Here is a 22661-nt window from a genome sequence, read left to right on the forward strand (position 1 = left end):
GAGAGAGAGAGAGAATGATACGGAAATGTGCTCCAACGTCTACAATCAGGATATCTGGGTGAAAGATATATAGGATTTCTTTGTACTGTTCATGCAACTTTCTGCTATTTTTGAAATTAAAGTAAAATAGTAAAATGAAAATAGACTATGGGATGGCAACTTAATTATATCCATGTTGTGAAATATTACACACATTCAAAAACCACATTTAGTAAATGACATGAGCAAATACGTTTTCTTAAGAAATCAGTATATAAAACTATATGCGTAATATGGCTTAACCTGTCAAAACATGTGCCTAAGGGAAAAAGACATAAAGGAAATATATGACGTGTAAAGATGGAATTATCATCAAATGATGCTAATTCTAGATGATCATGGGAAGTTCTTGTATTTTTATTTTGGATTTTTTTTTTTTTTTTTTAATAAACGTCTCCAGGTGTCTGGCTCTTTTAAGAAGAACAAAATGTTATTCTACAAAATGAAACCAACAATGAGTAAACTGGAGGCTTGAATACAAGTGTTCTCTCCATGCTGGGGAGCATTTTCCTGACGCCATCTGAAGCCTCAGAGTAGAAATCTTGTTTCACAAAATTCAAAGCTTCTGTTCTTACACCTGATTCCTCGGGAAACTCTTTTCTCCTACTTGTATTAACCAATTCAGCTGTGAGGAGCAAAGGAGATGGGGACTCTGCCCTTAGCTGGGCTCTGAAGGTGCGTATTTTAGCACCGGCTGAGAACTGAGTTAGCTAATCTTCAAAGAGGCTACCTGCCATCCCATTGAACAACATAAAAAGCAATTTGTTTACGGGGAGAAAAGCCATTTCAACATGAAAATTGGTTTCACGACAATATGCCTGATAAAACGGCACATGAAAGAACCATTGGTCGGCCTCTCTCCCCTGGGTCCCTCCACAACCCCCGCCCTTACCCTTTCTTTCGGAACTGTCACCATAATGGAAAAGGAAGTTATCTCAACGGAAAAACATGCTGGAACACATTTTACCTCTGGAGTAATGGACCAGGACTGCCCACGCATTCAATGAAAAACAAAATATTTGGTCATTCTGCTCCTTCTACCCGAACGCATTCGAAAGCTTGCAATGCCATCATCTAGCGTTCAACCTCAAAAATTCATCCTTGACTCCTTCCCTTCTTGTTGATGGTACCTCCAGCATCCAGAGTGGTGTGTCAAAGACATCACGTCTAATCATGCTTCGCTTCAGCTTCAAATTTCTCACTGGCTCCCATTCACTCATTCATTCAACAAGCAGGTTGCTATTCCACACCAGGCCAGAGCCCATGGGCATCCGGCAAGGTCACATCCATCCCCTCTTTGATGTCCCAGGCGCTTCCAGAACTGGCCCATGTACACCTTCTTCTAAGCACCTCAGCCCCATGCCTACCATCTTCTAAGCACCTCGGCCACACCCACCCTCTTCTACCCACCTCAGCCACGCCCAACCTCTTCTGCCCACCTCCACCATGCCCACCCTGGGTCTTCTACTCATCTCAGCCACGCCCACCCTCTTCTAAGCACCTCAGCCACGCCCACCCTCTTCTACCCACCTCAGCCACACCCACCCTCTTCTAAGCATCTCAGCCACGCCCACCCTCTTCTACCCACCTCAGCCATGCCCACCCTCTTCTACCAACTTCAGCCACACCCACCCCTCTTCTACCCACCTCAGCCATGCCCACCCTCTTCTAAGCACCTTGGCCATGTCCACCCCCTCAGCCATGCCCACCCTCCTCTACCCACATCGGCCACGCCCCTTTCTAAGCACCTCAGTCAAGTCTACCCTCTTCTAAGCCTCTCATCCACGCCCACCTTCTTCTAAGTACCTCGGCCATGTCCACCCTCTTCTAAACTCCTCAGCCATGTCCATCCTCTTCTAAGCTCCTCGGTCACCTCCACCCTCTAGGAACCTCAGTGCTCTGCCCCTCCTTAACCCACCCTACAGAGCTGATGGCTGTATTTGGAGCAGGCCTTCACTTTCAGGACTATATACTATGTTGCTACTTCCCTTATCTCTCTTTGCAAATGACAAATACCTATTTATTCTTTCAGATTTACTGAGTCAGGTCTCCTACGAAGCCCTCTTTAGGAAGAGGGAGAAGAGGCCCCTCTCCTCTGTAATCTCGTTGGAATATTTCACCACTGTTGGGGGAGGTCAGGAAAGCATGCTCAGAAGTGTCCTGTAATCTCAGCAATTTGGGAGACTGAGGTGGGAGGATAGCTTCAGGCCAGGAGTTTGAAACCAGCCTGGGCAACAAAGTAACACCCTGTCTCTGCAATAAATTTAAAAATTAACTGGGAATGGTGCTGAACACTTACAGCCCCAGCTACTAGGGAGACTGAGGCAGGAGGATCACTTGAGCCCAGGAGTTCAAGGCTGCAGTGAGTCATGATTGCACTTCACTCCAGCCTGGGTGACAGAGTGAGACCTTGTCTCAAAATAAGAGAGAGAGAGAGAGAAGAAAGAGAGGAACAGAGAAAGGGAGAAGGAAGGAAGGAAGAAAGGGAGGGAGGGAGGGAGGATGGAAGAAGGGAACGAAGGAAGCAAGCAGCCGGAACCAGAGTCCCACCTCCTTCTGCTGCTTCTGTGGACCTGCCCAGACAGTTTTAGCACACGCAGCTCTACAGTGAGACCCACTCAGAGGAAATCTTGCTGAAAGTATTTCCCTCTCCCTCCTATCAAAGGAAGACAAGAGCAGAAGCCCCCTCGGGGATTACACCCCAACCTTGGCAGGCAGGGTGTGGCCAGTCTGGGCCTATCTGGCCTATGTCTGTTGAATGGTAGGATAAATGAATGAACAGAGGCAACCCTGGTCGGCTCTTGAGTGGTGTGAGCTGGTCCTGTACCCAGATACTGGGGTGGCCTTGGCAGGGCCCTGGAACCAAATGAGTGTTCAAGACAACCTCCTATTGGAGCTCATCAACTTCCAGGACAGGAGAGAACGTGTCACTGCCTCTCTCATGCACAGTCCTGGGGGGAAAGCTGGCAAGTACATCAGGGCTGTGCCTGCCTGTCCAGCCCAGGGCGCTAGGGCCTTGCTCTGCAGTCCTGTGGCAGCTGGTTCCCCACCTGGGAGGAGGAAGACAGCCCCATTCTGAATGTCTCTAAAACAAAAGGTAGAAGATACTAGCCTCCCAGTGTGGACCATGGCAGACTCAACCTATAGCAACTCCATGGGCTAAGCATGAACTGGTGCTGCGTTGTCCCTCAACCCAAGGCCAAGGTCACTGGCTCCATCCTCTCTGCGTCCTGAGAAGAGTAGCAACAATTATCCAATAGAAAAATTAATCTCACTGGATGCAGTAGCTCATACCTGTAATTCCAGAAATTTGGGAGGCTGAGGTGGGAGGATCACTTGAGCCCAGGAGGTTGCAGTGAGCCATGATTGCACCACTGTACTCCAGCCTAAGTGACAGGGCATGATCCTGTCTTAAAAAAATAAAAGAAAAAGAAAAAAAGGCCAGGTGCAGTGGCTCACACCTGCAATCCTAGCACTTTGGCTAGGCTGAAGCAAGTGGATCACCTGAGGTCAAGAGTTCGAGACCAGCCCTGGCAACGTGGTGAAACCCAGTCTGTACTAAAAATACAAAAACTACCTGGGTGTGATGGCACTTTGAGACCACCGACCCTTCGGCTGGGCCTATGCACGTGTCCCAAAACAACCTTTTGTGTCCGAGGGCTCAAAACTCCACCCTCAGATGATGCTAACATCACCATTTTTTTTTCAAGATGGAGTTTCGATCTTGTCACTCAGGTAGGAGTGCAATGGTGTGATCTCAGCTCACTGCAACCTCCATCTCCTGGGTTCAAGCGATTCTCCTGCTTCAGCCTCCTGAGGAGCTAGGATTACAGGCATGCATCACCATGCCTGGCCAATTTTTGTATTTTTAGTAGAGACAGGGTTTCACCATGTTGGTCAGGCTGGTCTCAAACTCCTGACCTCAGGTGATCCTCCCACCTTGGCCTCCCAAAGTGCTGGGATTACAGGTGTGAGTCACTGTGCCGGGCCAACATCACCACTTTCTACAGATGGGCCCTATGACAAAACATGAGGCTTGATTACACCTGCACAGTGATCTGTTTTGGATGCTTGTCCCCTCCACATTTCAGGTTGAAATATGATCTGCAGGGGCGGTTCCAAGATGGCTGAATAGGAACAGCTCCAGTTTACAGCTCCCAGCGTGAGCGACGCAGAAGACAGGTGTTTTCTGCATTTCCAACTGAGGTACCGGGTTCATCTCACTGGGGATTGTCGGACAGTGGATGCAGGACAGTGGGTGCAGCACACCGAGCATGAGCTGAAGCAGGGTGAGGCATCACCTGACCTGGGAAGCGCAAGGGGTCAGGGAATTCCCCTTCCTAGCCAAGGGAAGAGGGGACAAACGGCACCTGGAAAATCGGGTGACTCCCACCCTAATACTGCGCTTTTCTGATGGTCTTAGCAAACGGCACACCAGGAGATTATATTCCGTGCATGGCTCAGAGGGTCCTACACCCATGGAGCCTCACTCATTGCTAGCACAGCAGTCTGAGATCGAACTACAACACGGCAGTGAGGCTGGGGGAGGGGCACCCGCCATTGCTGAGGCTTGAGTAGGTAAAAACAGTGGCCAGGAAGCTCGAACTGGGTGGATCCCACTGCAGCTCAAGCAGGCCTGCCTGCCTGCCTCTGTAGACTCCACCTCTGGGGGCAGGGCATAGCTGAACAAAACGCAGCAGAAACTTCTGCAGACTTAAATGTTCCAGTCTGACATCTTAGAAGAGAGTAGTGGTTCTCCCAACACAGAGCTTGAGATCTGAGAATGAACAGACTGCCTCCTCAAGTGGGTCCTTGACCCCCAAGTAGCCTACCTGGGAGGCATCCCCCAGTAGGGGCAGACTGACACCTCACACGGCTGGGTACCCCTCTGAGATGAAACTTCCAGAGGAACGATCAGGCAGCAACATTTGCTGTTCACCAATATTCGCTGTTCTGCAGCCTCCACTGCTGATACCCAGGCAAACAAGGTCTGGAGTGGACCTCCAGCAAACTCCAACTGACCTGCAGCTGAGGGTCCTGACTCTCAGAAGGAAAACTAACAAACAGAAAGGACATCCACACCAAAACCCTATCTGTATGTCACCATCATCAAAGACCAAAGGTAGATAAAACCACAAAGATGGGGAAAAAACAGAGCAGAAAAACTGAAAATTCTAAAAATCAAAGTGCCTCTCCTCCTCCAAAGGAATGCAGCTCCTCAACAGCAACGGAACAAAGCTGGACAGAGAATGACTTTGACAAGTTGAGAGAAGAAGGCTACAGACGATCAAACTTCTCCGAGCTAAAGGAGGAAGTTTGAACCCAACGCAAAGAAGTTAAAAACCTTGAAAAAAGATTAGACGAATGGCTTACTAGAATAACCAATGCAGAGAAGTCCTTAAAGGACCTGATGGAGCTGAAAACCACGGCACGAGAACTACATGAAGAATGCACAAGCTTCAGTAGCTGATTCGATCAATGGGAAGAAAGGGTATCAGTGAAGGAAGATCAAATGAATGAAATGAAGCTAGAAGAGAAGTTTAGAGAAAAAAGAATAAAAAGAAATGAACAAAGCCTCCAAGAAATATGGGACTATGTGAAAAGACCAAATCTACGACTGATTGGTGTACCTGAAAGTGACGGGGAGAATGGAACCAAGTTGGAAAACACTCTGCAGGATATTATCCAGGAGAACTTCCCCAATCTAGCAAGGCAGGCCAACATTCAAATTCAGGAAATACAGAGAACGCTACAAAGATACTCCTCGAGAAGAGCAACTCCAAGACACATAATTGTCAGATTCACCAAAGTTGAAATGAAGAAAAAAATGTTAAGGGCAGCCAGAGAGAAAGGTCGGGTTACCCACAAAGGGAAGCCCATCAGACTAACAGCTGATCTCTCGGCAGAAACTCTACAAGCCAGAAGAGAGTGGGGACCAATATTCAACATTCTTAAAGAAAAGAATTTTCAACCCAGAATTTCATATCCAGCCAAACTAAGCTTCATAAGTGAAGGAGAAATAAAATACTTTACAGACAAGCAAATGCTGAGAGATTTTATCACCACCAGGCCTGCCCTACAAGAGCTCCTGAAGGAAGCACTAAACATGGAAAGGAACAACTGGTACTAGCCACTGCAAAAACATGCCAAACTGTAAAGACCATCAAGGCTAGGAAGAAACTGCATCAACTAATGAGCAAAATCACCAGCTAACATCATAATGACAGGATCAAATTCACACATAACAATATTAACCTTAAATGTAAATGGACTAAATGCTCCAATTAAAAGACACAGACTGGCAAATTCGATAAAGAGTCAAGACCCATCAGTGTGCTGTATTCAGGAAACCCATCTCATGTGCAGAGACACACATAGGCTCAAAATAAAGGGATGGAGGAAGATCTACCAAGCAAATGGAAAACAAAAAAAGGCAGGGGTTGCAATCCTAGTCTCTGATAAAACAGACTTTAAACCAAAAAAGATTAAAAGAGACAAAGAAGGCCATTACATAATGGTAAAGGGATCAATTCAACAAGAAGAGCTATCTTAAATATATATGCACCCAATACAGGAGCACCCAGATTCATAAAGCAAGTCCTTAGAGACCTACAAAGAGATTTAGACTCCCACATAATAATAATGGGAGAATTTAACACCCCACTGTCAACATCAGACAGATCAACAAGACAGAAAGTTAACAAGGATATCCAGGAATTGAACTCAGCTCTGCACCAAACAGATCTAATAGACATCTACAGAACTCTCCACCCAAAATCAACAGACTATACATTCTTCTCAGCACCACACTGCACTTACTCCAAAATTGGAAGTAAAGCACTCCTCAGCAAATGTAAAAGAACAGAAATTATAACAAACTGTCTCTCAGACCACAGTGCAATCAAATTAGAACTCAGGATTAAGAAACTCACTCAAAACCGCTCAACTACATGGAAACAACTACCTGCTCCTGAATGACTACTGGGTTCATAATGGAATGAAGGCAGAAATAAAGATGTTCTTTGAAACCAATGAGAACAAAGACACAACATACCAGAATCTCTGGGACACATTTAAAGCAGTGTGTAGAGGGAAATTTATAGCACTAAATGCCCACAAGAGAAAGCAGGGAAGTTCTAAAAATGACACCCTAACATCACAATTAAAAGAACTAGAGAAGCAAGAGCAAACACATTCAAAAGCTAGCAGAAGGCAAGAAATAACTAAGATCAGAGCAGAACTGAAGGAGACAGAGACAAAAAAACCCTTCAAAAAAATCAATGAATCCAGGAGCTGGTTTTTTGAAAAGATCAACAAAATTGATAGACTGCTAGCAAGACTAATAAAGAAGAAAAGAGAGAAGAATCAAATAGACACAATAAAAAATGATAAAGGGGATATCACCACCAATCCCACAGAAATACAAACTACCATCAGAGAATACTATAAACACCTCTACACAAATAAACTAGAAAATCTAGAAGAAATGGATAAATTCCTTGACACATACACTCTCCCAAGACTAAACCAGGAAGAAGTTGAATCTCTGAATAGACCAATAACAGGCTCTGAATTTGAGGCAATAATAGCCTACCAACCAAAAAAAGTCCAGGACCAGACAGATTCACAGCCGAATTCTACCAGAGGTACAAGGAGGAGCTGGTACCATTCCTTCTGAAAGTATTCCAATCAATAGAAAAAGAGGGAATCCTCCCTAACTCATTTTATGAAGCCAGCACCATCCTGATACCAAAGCCTGGCAGAGACACAACGAAAAAAGAGAATTTTAGACCAATATCCCTGATGAACATCGATGCAAAAATCCTCAATAAAATACTTGCAAACCAAATCCAGCAGCACATCAAAAAGCTTATCCACCATGATCAAGTGGGCTTCGTCCCTGGGATGCAAGGCTCGTTCAACATATGCAAATCAATAAATGTAATCCAGCATATAAACAGAATGAAGGACAAAAACCACATGATTATCTCAATAGATGCAGAAAAGGCCTTTGACAAAATTCAACAGCCCTTCATGCTAAAAACTCTCAATAAATTAGGTATTGATGGGACGTATCTCAAAATAATAAGAGCTATCTATGACAAACCCACAGCCAGTATCATACTGAATGGGCAAAAACTGGAAGCATTCCCTTTGAAAACTGGCACAAGACAGGGATGCCCTCTCTCACCACTCCTATTCAACATAGCATTGGAAGTTCTGGCCAGGGCAATCAGGCAGGAGAAAGAAATAAAGAGTATTCAATTAGGAAAAGAGGAAGTCAAATTGTCCCTCTTTGCAGATGACATGATTGTATATCTAGAAGATCCCATTGTCTCAGCCCAAAATCTCCTTAATCTGATAAGCAACTTCAGCAAAGTCCCAGGATACAAAATCAATGTGCAAAAATCACAAGCATGCTTATACACCAATAACAGACAAACAGAGAGCCAAATCATGAGTGAACTCCCATTCACAATTGCTTCAAAGAGAATAAAATACCTAGGAATCCAACTTACAAGGGATGTGAAGACCTCTTCAAGGAGAACTACAAACCACTACTCAACAAAATAAAAGAGGATACAAACAAATGGAAGAACATTCCATGCTCATGGATAGGAAGAATCAATATCGTGAAAATGGCCATACAGCCTAAGGTAATTTATAGATTCTATGCCATCCCCATCAAGCTACTAATGACTTTCTTCACAGAATTGGAAAAAGCTACTTTAAAGTTCATATGGAACCAAAAAAGAGCCCACATTGCCAAGTCAATCCTAAGTCAAAAGAACAAAGATGGAGGCATCATGCTACCTGACTTCAAACTATACTACAAGGCTACAGTAACCAAAACAGCATGGTACTGGTACCAAAACAGAGCTATAGACCAATGGAACAGAACAGAGCCCTCAGAAATAATCCACACATCTACAACTATCTGATCTTTGACAAACCTGACAAAAACAAGAAACGGGGAAAGGATTCCCTATTTAACAAATGGTGCTGGGAAAACTGGCTAACCATATGTAGAAAGCTGAAACTGGATCCCTTCCTTACACCTTATACAAAAATTAATTCAAGATGGATTAAAGACTTACATGTTAGACCTAAAACCATAAAAACCCTAGAAGAAAACCTAGGCAATACCATTCAGGACATAGGCATGGGCAAGGACTTCATGTCTAAAACACCAAAAGCAATGGCAACAAAAGCCAAAATTGACAAATGGGATCTAATTAAACTAAAGAGCTTCTGCACAGCCAAAGAAACTACCATCAGAGTGAACAGGCAACCTACAAAATGGGAGAAAATTTTTGCAATCTACTCATCTGACAAAGGGCTAATATCCAGAATCTACAAAGAACTCAAACAAATTTACAAGAAAAACACAACCCCATCAACAAGTGGGCAAAGCATATGAACAGACACTTCTCAAAAGAAGACATTTATGCAGCCAACAGACATATGAAAAAAATGCTCTTCATCACTGGCCGTCAGAGAAATGCAAATCAAAACCACAATGAGATACCATCTCACACCAGTTAGAATGGCGATCATTAAAAAGTCAGGAAACAACAGGTGTTGGAGAGGATGTGGAGAAATAGGAACACTTTTACACTGTTGGTGGGACTGTAAACTGGTTCAACCATTGTGGAAGACAGTGTGGCGATTCCTCAGGGATCTACAACTAGAAATACCATTTGACCCAGCCATCCCATTACTGGGTATATACCCAAAGGATTATAAAACATGCTACTATAAAAACACATGCACACATATGTTTATTGTGGCACTATTCACAATAGCAAAGACCTGGAACCAACCCAAATGTCCAACAATGATAGACTGGATTAAGAAAATGTGGCACATACACACCATGGAATACTATGCAGCCATAAAAAATAATGAGTTCATCTCCTTTGTAGGGACATGGATGAAGCTGGAAACCATCACTCTCAGTAAACTATCGCAAGGACAAAAAACCAAACATCGCATGTTCTCACTCACAGGTGTGAATTGAACAATGACAACACTTGGACACAGGAAGGGGACATCACACACCGGGGCCTGTTGTGGGGTGGGCGGGGGAGGGATAGCATTAGGAGATATACTAATGTAAATGACGAGTTAATAGGTGCAGCACACCAACATGGCACATGTATACATATGTAACAAACCTGCATGTTGTGCACATGTACCCTAGAACTTAAAAGTATAATAAAAAAATTTAAAAAAAAACCCAACCAACCAAACAAACAAACAAACAGAAAAAAAAAAAAGAAATATGATCCACAGTGTTAGAGATGGGGCTTGGTAGATGATGTTTGGATCATGAATGGATTGGTGCCCATCCCACAGTAATGAGTTTACATCAAATGTGGTTGTTCAAAAAAAAAAAAGTCTGGGCCAGGTGCAGTGGCTCACTTGTAATCCCAGCACTTTGGGAGGCCGAGGTGGGAGGATCACTTGAGCCCAGGAATTCGAGGCCAGCCTAGGCAACATAGCAAGACCCCATCTCTACAAAAAAGTAGAAAAAAGGAAAAAAAAGAAAAAAGAAAGAAAGAAAAAAAAATAGCCAGCTCTGGTGTCTGTAGTCCCAGCTACTACTTGCGAGGTTGAGGCAGGAAGATTGCTTGAGCCCAGGAGTTTGGGTCTGCAGTGAGCCATCACTGTGCCACTGCACTCCACCTTGCAGCCTGGGTGACAATGTGAGGACCTGTCTCAAAGAAAAGAAAAAAGAGGCTGGGCATGGTGGCTCACGCCTGTAATCCCAGCACTTTGGGAGGCTGCGGCAGGCAGATCACCTGAGGTCAGGTGTTCGAGACCAGCCAGGCCAACATGGCAAAACCCCATCTCTATTAAAAATACAAAAATTAGCCAGCAATGGTGACAGGCACCTGTAATCCCAGTTACTCAGGAGGCTGAGGCAGGAGAATCATTGGAACCCTGAGATGGAGGTTGCAGTGAGCCAAGATCATACCACTGCACTCCAGGCTGGGTGACAGAGTAAGACACCACCAAAAAAAAAAAAGAAAGAAAGAAAGAAAGAAAAAAAAGAAGAAAGGAAGGAAGGAAAGAAGGGAGGGAGGGAGGGAGGGAGGAAGGAAGGAAGGAAATAATAATTAAAATGAGCCTAGCATCTCCTGCTCTTTCTCTTGTTCCCTCTCTTGCTCTGTGATATGCTGGTTTCCCTTCACCTTCTGCCATAAGTATAAGCTCCCTGAGTCCTCTCCAGAAGCAGATGCTGACACTATGCTTCCCGTACAGCCTGCAGAACCATGAGCCAAATAAACCTCTATTCTTGGCCAGGCACAGCGGCTCACATCTGTAATCCCAGCACTTTGGGAGACCGAGGCGGGTGGATCACTTGAGAGGTCAGGAATACCAAACCAGCCTGGCCAATGTGGTAAACCCCGTCTCTACTAAAAATACAAAAATTAGCTGGGCGTGGTGGCAGTCGCCTATAATCCCACCTACTAGAGAAGCTGAGGCAGGAGAATCATTTGAACCCAGAGGTGGAAGATGCAGTGAGCTGAGATGACGCCACTGCACTCCAGGCTGGGTGACAGAGTGAGACTGTGTCTCCAAAATAAATAAAATTAAAATTAAAAAACCCCTCTATTCTCTATAAATTACCCAGCCTCAGATATTTCTTTATAGCAACACAAAAACAGATTAACACACACAGAAACCCTGATTAGCTCACCTTTCCCACCCTCCCCTCACCGTTCCCCACACTTTAGACCATGCTGCCTTCTATCCCATAATACTCCCATTCCCTATTTTCAGGGACGCAGATTTGAGATTTGTTCTCCTATCTCCTCACACAGCACTACATTGTGAAATCTTTTCTCTTTTGCAGAAACTCATTAACACAGTGATTGGCTTCTTGCACATGGGCAGAAAGGACCTGGTCACTAACAGGCACTGCTATAGGAGTTACCAGGACAGGCCGGGCACCGTGGCTCATGCCTGTAATCCCAGCACTTTGAGACATGGAGGCGGGCAGATCACCTGAGGTCAGGAGTTCGAGACCAGCCTGGTCAACATGGTGAAACTCTTGTCTCTACTAAAAATACAGAAAAAAAAAAATTAGCCAGGCATAGTGGCAGATGCCTATAATCCAAGCTACTCAGGAGGCTGAGGTCAGGAGAATCGGTTGAACCCAGGAGGCAAGAGGTTGCAATGAGCCGAGATCGTGCCACACTACACTCCAGCCTAGGCAACAAGAGTAAAACTCCATCTCAAAAAAAAAAAAAAACAGATAAAAGTTACCAGGACAGACAGTAGCTGCCTTCTGTTGAGCAGAAGATCTTCACGAATCTTTTACATATGCAAGATGGAGCCCAAGTTCCAATTTGCTTGAGGGGGCCTAAATTATTTGAATCAATAAATAAGAAGGAAACTGAGTTATAAAATACTTTGTATGTTTTAGGAATGGATCCAGTGCCTGGGATAGAGGATTGAAGAAGCCAGGCAAGGTCCCTGTTCTCCCAAAACTTATGTTCTAGCGGGTTTACTCACAAGTAAACAAGAAGAATGTTTCAGATGGCAGCAAGTGCTATTAAAAAAAAACATTGATAAAGCAGGCAGTGTGCTGAGATGACCGGGAGGGTAAGAGGCTCTCCCTTGAGATAAACATCAGGGCTGAGACTCATATAGAAAAGGGAGCCAGCCATGTGGAATGGAGTGGCAGAGCTGCCTAGGCAGGGAACAACCAATGCAAAGATCTTGAGAGGGTGAGCTTGATATTGGCAGAGCAGAGAGAACATGAGAGGGGCTGAGAAAGGCTACATTGGGCCTCTCCACCTACCAGCCATATATACTCTTGGGCAAGTTTCTTCCTTCTGTGTGTCTGTTTTTTCATTTGTAAAATGGGAATGTTACTAACATCAACCGTGTAAGTTTAAGGACTCACTAATGTAAAACATGCAAAGTATACTTGTCCAGCATAGAGTAGATGCTCAATAACTATTTGCTGTGATGATATGATGATGATGATGATGATGGTGACGATGACACTGTTGTCATGAGCCTGCATCATGAGGCTGTTGTTCACAATGACAAAAGCCTTAGGCACTATCTACCAGCTGGCCATATTATCACCCTTGGCCCTCATGCTGCCTTCCCGTCCTTGCTATCTCCCTGGTTAGATTCTCACAAGCTCATCATTGCCTGTAAGACGACCCTGTATCCATTTGTTAGGGCTGCCATAACAAAGGACCACAGGCCAGGTGGCTTCGACAACAGAAGTCTATTGTCTCACTGTTCTGGGGGCTAGAATTTGCCATCAAGGTTATATGTAGGCTTGGTGCCCTCCAAGGGCCTTGGGCAAGAATCTGTTCCATGCCTCTCTCTGCTCGCTTCTTGGAGTCTGCTGGCAATCTTTAGCGTTCCTTGGCTTGTAGATCTCTGCCTTCATCTTCACGCAATCTTCTAATGTTCTTCCTGTGTGTGTCTCTGTCCCAATTTCCCCTTTTACAAGGACACTAGTATTAGACTAGAGCCATCCTAATAGCCTCATTTTACCTCGATTATCTCAGTAAAGATCCTATCTCTAAATGAGGCCACATTCTGATGTACTTGAGGGTTGGGGCGCCAACATATTATTTTTTGGGAGGACACAATTCAACCCCGTAATAGAGCCACACGTCACATTCAGGAGTCTATCATCAGTGCTGCCTCCCACTTGGGGGACCCTTTCCAATGTGCTACCTTCTCCCACATCCTGCTCTCAGCCAGGGTAGGTTCTGAATGTGCCTGCAAGACTAACCAGCTACCTTCCACCCATGTGCCTGCCCAGCAGATATCGTTTTTGTTGTTGTTGTTGTTGTTAGAGACAGGGTCTCACTCCGTGGTGTAGGCTGGAGTTCAGTAGCACAGTCATAGCTCACTGCAGCCTTAAACTCCTGAGCTCAAGAGATCCTTTGATCTCAGCCTCCCGAGTAGCTGGGACTACAGGTGGATATCACCACACCTGGCTATTTTTATTTTTTATTTTTATTTTTATTCTTTTCTTTTCTTTTCTTTTCTTTTCTTTTCTTTTCCTTTTCTTTTCAAGACAGAATCTCGCTCTGTCGCCCAGGCTGGAGTGCAGTGGCGTGATTTCGGCTCACTGTAACCTCCATCTCCTGAGTTCAAGTGATTCTCCTGCCTCAGCCTCCCGGGTAGCTCGGATTACAGGCACCCACTACCGCCCAGCTAAGTTTTGTATTTTAGTACAGATGGGGTTTCACCATGTTGGCCAGGCTGGTCTCAAATGCCTGACCTCAAGTGAGACGCCTGCCTTGGCCTCCCAAAGTGCTGGGATTACAGGTGTGAGCCACCATCCCTGGTCTATACATTCTTTCCAAACCCAAAGCTATGAAGACATTTCATAGGTTACTGCCTCCCCTATGGGGAGACCAGGGTTCTCTGTGAAAACAAAACAAAACAGGATGTTCTGTTTATGCCAAGATGACTGTGGCTTCAAGGCCTTCCCTCTCACATCTGCACCCATTTCTGTTGGTGTCTGATTTCCTGTGAGAGCCCTAGAGAGCTACGATCTTCACATAGCTGGAGTTTGCATGGTGCGAGAGAGCAACACATGAAAGAGATCTTTCTAGGGCTTCTTCAGTCCATTAGCATCTGATGACTAGTTACCAGTTTGATACAACCTATCTACCTGTCAGGAACCACAGGTCTCAGCAGTCCAGAAGCCCAGCAATAGGAACAACACTGAGGAATCCATGGTTATGGTCCTAGAGGCAGAAACTTGAGATGTTTCCCGGCCAAAGCTGGTGCACATTGCCCTCCAGGAAAATTCAGGTCCTCAGACTTCAATTCCCAGCTACCAGCCGAGAGAGAGGCACCAGAGAGGATTAGAGTTTTTCCTAGTTTTTCTTAGGTTCTAAACGTGACAGGAAGCATTCCCCAGGCTACAGACTTGTTCCTCTAGGCTGTACAAAATCTGATTCAGGTCTTTCCAAGCTGGGAAAGGTTATCTGAGGTCACTCCATGGGGGAGAAGAATAAACAACTCCAAATAAGGCACTGTTTGTCCCCAGACTGTTCCTGGCCAGTTGGACAAACACACTCAAATACAAAGCTGTTTTGTCAGTATCTGAGCTATGTCCCTTTCATGGCTGAGTATCAATCAAAGCAACCACTAGAACAGGGTAGAACCTCAGTGTTCACACTGGGCTCCCCTGGCTACCAGAATCAAGCCACTTTTCCTATAAATCAGTCATAAACAGTGAATGTTAAGACTGGCACTTCTTGCTTAGAGACCCAAATTCTGTTCCAAGAAGAGTATTTAAGGATCTTCCTCTAACACCCCTTGGCTGCAGCAATCTTACCTGCCAGGGGACATTATTACAGCGAGATCATACCTAAGCGTGGGCTGCTCCACCAAAAAATATGCCCACTGTTCCAGTAGGAGAGATCCTGCCTCTCTCTGCCCTTGGGGAACCTCTAGGGCAGACGTGGTGGCAGGATCTTGGTCAGAAATTGTCTACCTGCTGCCAGTACTGGATTTCTAGAAAGTTGTCACCCAGGTGCACTGGCTCACTCCCGTAATCCCAGCACTTTGGGAGGTCGAGGTGGGAGGACTGCTTGAGGCAATGAGTTCAAGTCCAGCCTGGGTAATATAACGAGACCTTGTCTTTACAAAATCAAAAAAAAAAAAAATAGCCAAGGATGGTGGTATGTGCCTACAGTCCCAGCTACTCGGGAGGCTGAAGCAGAAGGATCACTTGAGCCCAGGAGTTCAAGGCTGCAGTGAGCCATGATTCGTCACTGCACCCTCGTCTGGCCAACAGAGTGAGAACCTGTCTCTAGAAAAATAAAAAGAAAAAAGAAAAAGAAAGTTGTTAGAAAAAGCTCCTCTCTGAGTAAGGGGAGGTCTGTATGGCGCCCTGGCCTTTCATCCCAGGACATCCACTGGGTAGTTTCTGCCACTGGGTACTTGAAGGATGCTTTGAAACACTCTGCCTAGTATCAGCCTGGGAGCTGGTCCTGGCTAACCTGGGCTTTGGTGGTTAGAATGATTTTTAAGTGTGCCCAGTGCTCTTGACATGAGACTTTCATGTTTCCAAGGCAGCCTGAACCACTAACAATTCGCATTTCGGGGCAGTGGAGTGGACATTGGCCCAGAGTAACTTCTCTGTGAATTGGACACTAGGAGGGAGGTCTCCAAGACTGGATCTCATGATGAGATGTCCTTGCAATGGTGTTGGAAGCATCCCTTTTACCAGGAAAGCCTCAGGCTAGATCACAGAAGGCTGGGACTGGGAAAATAGAAATGGCTTCAACTCCTAGAAAGATAAAATAATGACCTAGGGCCAGACAAACTGCTTCTTTTACTAAGGAGGGAAGTAAAATTAAAAAAAAAAAAATAGGCGCATACTACGGGATTATTGACACCTTGTCCAGCGTCATGCAAAATGCCTTGGCCAAGCCAAACTTGAACTTGAACTTAACTCTCAAAGCTCGCCATCTACATGTCTGACGACTGGCCCAGAAGAATTCATTTGCCGTCAGTGAAAGACTGGCCTAACATGCTTGATGAAAAGTCCTCAAATATCCCGAATTAGCCTCTGAAGCTCTGGATTATAGAAGCAGAAGGTAAACTCACATGGGTACCGTCTTGAGGATACCAATGTGTCAGCAGTGTCTCTACACAACACTCTTATTTGCAAAGGGCACTGAACACCCGAGATGTAAATGGCCTGAGAAACCTTTACCCCCTTTTGACCTGATATAACCACAGAGGGCCTCTGTGTCTCCCTCTACTAAAACTCAGATGTTGAAGTCCTAACCTCCAGCAGGGCTTTTAAGGAGGTTATGGGGTTAACTAAGGTCATAGGGTAAGGCTTAATCCGATAAGGCTGGTGTCCTTATAAGAAGAGGAAGAGAGCCAGGCCCAGTGTCTCACGCCTGTAATCCCAATGCTTTGGGAGGCTGAAGAGAAAGGAGGATTACTTGAGCCTAGGAGTTGGAGACCAACTCAACATAATGAGAGCAACATAATGAGATCCTGTCTCTACAATTTTTTTTTTTAATTAGCTGGGCATGGTGGTGTGTGCTTTTAGTCCCAGCTACTCAGGAGGCTGAGGTGGGAGGATTGCTTGAGCCCAGGAGTTGGAGGCTGCAGTGAGCTATGATCGCACCACTGCACTCCAGTTTGGACAACAGGGCATGATCATGTCTCTAAAAAAATAATGATAATTAATTAATTTTTAAAAAGAAAAGGAAGAAACACCAGGGATCTCACTTTCTCTCCCTGCATGCCCAGAGGGAAGGACATTTGAGGGCACAGTGAGAAATGACCATCTGCAAGCCAGAAAGAGAGGCTTCATCAGAAACCAATCTTGCCAACACCTTGGGCTTCCAGCCTCCAGAACAGTTAGAAAATATGTGTTGTTTAACAAGGTCAGGAGATCGAGACCTTCCTGGCTAACACGGTGAAATCCTATCTCTACTAAAAATACAAAAAATTAGCCGGGCGTGGTGGCAGGTGCCTGTAGTCCCAGCTACTCGGGAGGCTGAGGCAGGAGAATGGCTTGAACCTGGGAGGCGGAGCTTGCAATGAGCCGAGATCACGCCACTGCACTCCAGCTTGGACGACAGAGCAAGACTCTGTCTCAAAAAAAAAAAAAAAAAAAAAGAGAAAAAAAAAGAAAAAGAAAATGTGTGTTGTTTAAGCCACCCATTCTGTGATACTTCGTTATGGCAGCCTGAGCAGACGAATAGAGCTTCATTTGGAGTTCCAAAAGTGAGTGATCCCATTTGGCCAGACAGAGACCCTTTGTACTAGGGAGGGCTATAATGCCAACCGAGGGGCAATATATTAGTTTCCCATTTCTGCTGTAACAAATTACCCTAACTCTACGGCTTAAAACCACACAAATTTGTTATCCTATAGCTCTGGATGTCAGAGGTCCAAAGTGAGTCTCATGGGGCTAAAAGCAAGGTGGTAGCCGGGATGGTTCCCTCTGGAAGCTCAGCAAATAATCCATTCCTTGCCTCTTCCAGCTCCCTGACACCAACCATGGCTCCCTCCTCCACCTTCAATGCCAGCTGAATAGCATTTTTTCCTCTCTCTAATCTCCTGCCTCACTCTTATAAGGACCCTTGTGGTTACATTAAACCCACTCAGATACTCCAGGAGAATCTCTTAATCACATCTGCAAAGTCCCTTTTGCCATAGAAGGTAACATATTCAGAGGTTCCAAGGTTAGGACATGAACATCTTTGCAGGGGCCATCATTCAGCTAACATACGCAACTAGTGGTCCAAAATCACCCAATGAGATTCTCTAGAAGAGCACAAACCAAGGAGAACCTGGAAGGCCATCAGGGTCCAGCAATGGACTTCCATGTTTAAGCAAAAAAATGGCATGGGCTTACCAAATAATGGAAGATTGTTTTCCTAAGGAAACCAAGCAATAGAAGGATTATAGGCAAAACTGCTTGGATAGGACAGGACCAGCTGCTCAGAAAGGACCCCTGAATACAGAATGCTGTGAAGAGCCCCCTGTATCTTCAGACCATGGTGCAAAGAGGCACTCTCCAGCAGCATCTGCCCAAATGTGGGCACCTGATGGAGAGTAGGCAGTCGGGTCCACAACACTAGGACCCAAGCCACAAAGCTTGACTAATGCTCACACTGACTGGCCTGGAGGCAAGACTCCATCACTGCCTCTGTGCCTGGAAGCCAGCACAGAGCCATCCCTTGGGGAAGGGCCCCATGAGTCCCCATGTCACCACCGTAGCGACCTACAGGCAGAGCTTGGTGCAGCTCAAGCTGGGCATCCCAACACATTGGGCCATGCTCACCACCATCCAGACATAAGTGCCCTACTGGGGCAAAGTGTTCTGTTTGTATCATAATCTCCTCACTCTGAGGGATGCACCTCCCATGGTGGGAGTGCTCTGGGGGACAGAGACACAGAAGCCACCAGTTCCTTCCAAAGCTGCTTCAGGATGATGGGGCTGAATATCACAACCCCACCTGCAAAAACCTCAGAGGCACAGACTTCAAATCACAAAGCACTTCATGCACTTGTAAGTCTCTGTGAGTGGTGATGCTGAGTGTTGAGAGGATGCCAGGATTACTACCAAGACATAACCTCTGCCTACAGAGAGCTGTGATTGCCATGGTTGAGACAGATGCTCATGAAATGACATAAACGCCAGTCAAATTGATGGAAGTATAAAACAATGTACTAATTTATTAACAAATACCAGCAGAATGTACAAACCAATTGGTTGAGCCCATCTGTCCTAGTGGGAGATCTTGATCGATGACATGGGAACTACTGGTCAGAGCTCATTCATTCATTCATTCATTTACCCATTTGGCAAATATTTGTTGAATGCGTTGCATGCCAAGTACTGCACACAACAACGATATGCAAAGATGAATAAGACATGGTCCATGTCCTCAAAAATTCCTGATCTAGGAAGATAGACAAGTACCTTAAAATACGTTGGCTGGGTGCAGTGGCTCACACCTGTAATCCCAGCACTTTAAGAGGCCAAGACAGGAGGAGCACTTGAACCCAGGAGTTTGAGACCAACCTGTGCTACGGCAGGACTCAGGGGCTTCCAACAATGCCTAGTGAGTGAAAGGTCCGGAAAGTTTCCCAGAGAAGGTGACATTTCCACTGAAATGTGCTTCCAGAGAAGGACTTAATCATGTAAACTGAGAAACAAAAAGAGTTTTAGGAACACAGGGGAAAAAAAAAACAGGGTATTTTTGAAAAACTGAAGAAAGTTCCAGAAAACTGGAGGAGAGGAGGAAGGAGAAGTGGAAATGGAGGGACAGACCATTTCAATTGGCTTTCCAATTTCCAGAAGATATGAATTCACCTCAGGGGCAAAGGAAAACCATTTGAAAGTTAGTCAGTTAGTTTGTTTGTTTGTTTGTTTTTGAAAGAGTTTTGCTCTTGCTGCCCAGGCAGGAGTGCCGTGGCACAATCTCGGCTCACTGCAACCTCTGCCTCCCCCATTCAAGCGATTCTCTTGCCTCAGCCTCCAGAGTAGCTGGGATTACAGGCACCCGCCACCATGCCTGGCTAATATTTTTTATTTTTAGTAGAGACAGGGTTTCACAATGTTGGCCAGGCTGGTCTTGAACTCCTGACCTCAGGTGATCCACCCACCTCGGCCTCCCAAAGTGCTGTGATTACAGGTGTGAGCCACTGCGCCCAGCCCATTTGAAGGTTTTAAGAGAGGATTCACAGAATCAGATTTATATTTCACTCATTCAGCCAGCCAAGACATATTTAGTAAGTACCTTTGATGTGAGAGGCTCTGCTCTAGGGGATAAAAGCAGGAACAGAACAGACAAGGTCTCTTCCCTCATGCAGTTTACATTATCATGAGAGATGCTGACAATAAATAACTAAGCACATAAATTAATACAATAATTAAACACTTTGGAAACATCCCCCTGGCAGCAGCAATGTGGGGAGAATGGATTGAAAGGAAGCAAGACCAGAAACAAAGAGAAAGAGTAGGAGGCCCTGGCCGTAGTCCAGGCAGGAGATGAGTTTGCATGAGGCAGATCATATTGAATGCCTCCCCCAAAATATTCCTTCCCCACTCCACCTCTCCAACCCAACCTTCATCCTGGCCAGCAGAACCTGCTTCCCACACCAACAGCTGAAAATGCCAGAAACTCACTTTCACAGCCTTGTTTAGCTACAGCGTGGAGAAGTGACCCAATCATGGCCACTGAGACCTGAGAGTAAGGCTACAGAGGGCCCTCATGGGTAGGCTTTCCTTCCCCGTAAAGAGTGACATGACACAGCAAGACACATCCCTCTTCTTTGCTTGATGTGTATCTGCAAGTCGTGCTGAGAACTGCTGCTGGCATCTTGTGATGCTGAGGACTGAGGCATTAAGAGTAGTGGAGCGAGTAGTTTGAAAGTACCCGAGTCTTGATGCCATTTTTGACTCACTAAATCAGCCCTGTAGCTGCCCTATCTCTTACCTCTTATTATGTGAGATTTATTTATTTATTTGTTTGTTTGTTTTTGAGATGGAGTCTCGTTCTGTCGCCCAGATCCGAGTACAGTGGTCTCGACTCACTGCAACCTCTGCCTCCCAGGTTCAAGCAATTCTCCTGCCTCAGCCTCCTGAGTAGCTGGGATTACAGGCATGAGCCACTATGCCTGGCTAATTTTTATATTTTTAGTAGAGATGGGGTTTCTCCATGTTGGCCAGGCTGGCCTCAAACTCCTGACCTCAGATTTCCACCCGCCTCAACCTCTCAAAGTGCTGGGATTACAGGCATGAGCCACTGAGCCTGGCTGTTATTATGTGAGATTTTTAAAGAAACAAACAAAAGCCTCTCACTGATGAAGGCACTTTTGGTTGGGTATTCTGTTTATTGCAATCAATAATGGCTTCAGTGATATGCTGTGCAATGCTAGGACACTTGTGGTAGAGATTTAAAGAACTAGAGCCTGGGCAATACAGCAAGACCCCATCTCAAAATCATTTTTTAAAAATTAGCCAGGCATGTGGTGTGTGCCTGTAATCCAGCTACTTCAGAGGCTGAGGCAGGGAGGATCACTTGAACCCAGAAGGCTGAGGCTGCAGATAACTATGACCATGCCATTGTACTCCAGCCTGGGCAACAGAGCGAGACCCTGTCTCTAAAATAAAATAACACAGCCAGGCATAGTGGCTTATGCCTGTAATCCCAGCACTTTGGGAGGCCAAGGCAGGTGGATCACCTGAGGTCAGGAGTTTGAGAACCGCCTGGCCAACATGGTGAAACCCCACCTCTACTAAAAATACAAAAATTAGCTAGGCATGGTGGTGGGCGCCTGTGATCCCAGTTACTAGGGAGGCTGAGGCAGGAGGATGGCTTGAACCTGGGAGGCAAAGGTTGCAGTGAACCAAGATCACGCCACTGCACTCCAGCCTGGGTGGCAGAGTGAGACTTCATTTAAAAAATAATAATAAAATAAAAAGTGGGTAGGTGCAAAAAATATTTAGAAAGAAGCATTGACAGAGTTGAGTGATTATCACTGAAGGTGAAAGAAACAGATATCTCTGAAGTCTGTGACCAGCAGCCCAACAGACAGACCATTAATCACTGTGTCAGGGAACACAAAAAGAAGAGCAGATGTGGACAACTTGGAGGTTCCCTTGCAACTTCCAAAGTGAAGGCAGGTGAGAACAGACAGAAAGGCAAGGGCTTGTCTGGGCAACCAACCCAAACAAGTCCATCTGGTATTCCCCTATCCTGTGGGTCTGCACACTAAGTTACGTAGTAACACAGAGAATAACATGGTTATTCTACTGAGATGCTAGGGAGAGATTAGATTGCCATAAAATATGACTCCCTGATGAGTTCTCATGATGGCCACAGGAAGAAGAGACATCCGTCATAATCATCAGCATTAAAGAACACTTTATTTATTTTCTTTTTAGTTTTTTTTTTTTTTTTAAACAGAGTCTCGCTCTGCCACCCAGGCTGGAGTGCAGTAGTGCAATCTAGTGCCACTGCAACCTCCAGCTCCCGGGTTCAAGCGATGCCCCTGCCTCAGCCACCCGAGTAGCTGGGATTACAGGCATGCGCCACCATGCCCAGCTAACTTTCGTATTTTTAGTAGAGATGGGGTTT

General features: G+C 45.4%; 1 protein-coding gene across 3 annotated transcripts in view; it reads right to left on the reverse strand.

Annotated features, from left to right (window-relative positions):
* The window catches only part of CALN1 (calneuron 1), a 634846-nt gene that overhangs the window by 360956 nt on the left and 251229 nt on the right, over window positions 1-22661 (reverse strand). The window lies entirely within an intron of this gene.

This window comes from Gorilla gorilla, chromosome 6, assembly GCF_029281585.2.
Source record: "Gorilla gorilla gorilla isolate KB3781 chromosome 6, NHGRI_mGorGor1-v2.1_pri, whole genome shotgun sequence".
Lineage (NCBI taxonomy): Eukaryota > Metazoa > Chordata > Mammalia > Primates > Hominidae > Gorilla > Gorilla gorilla.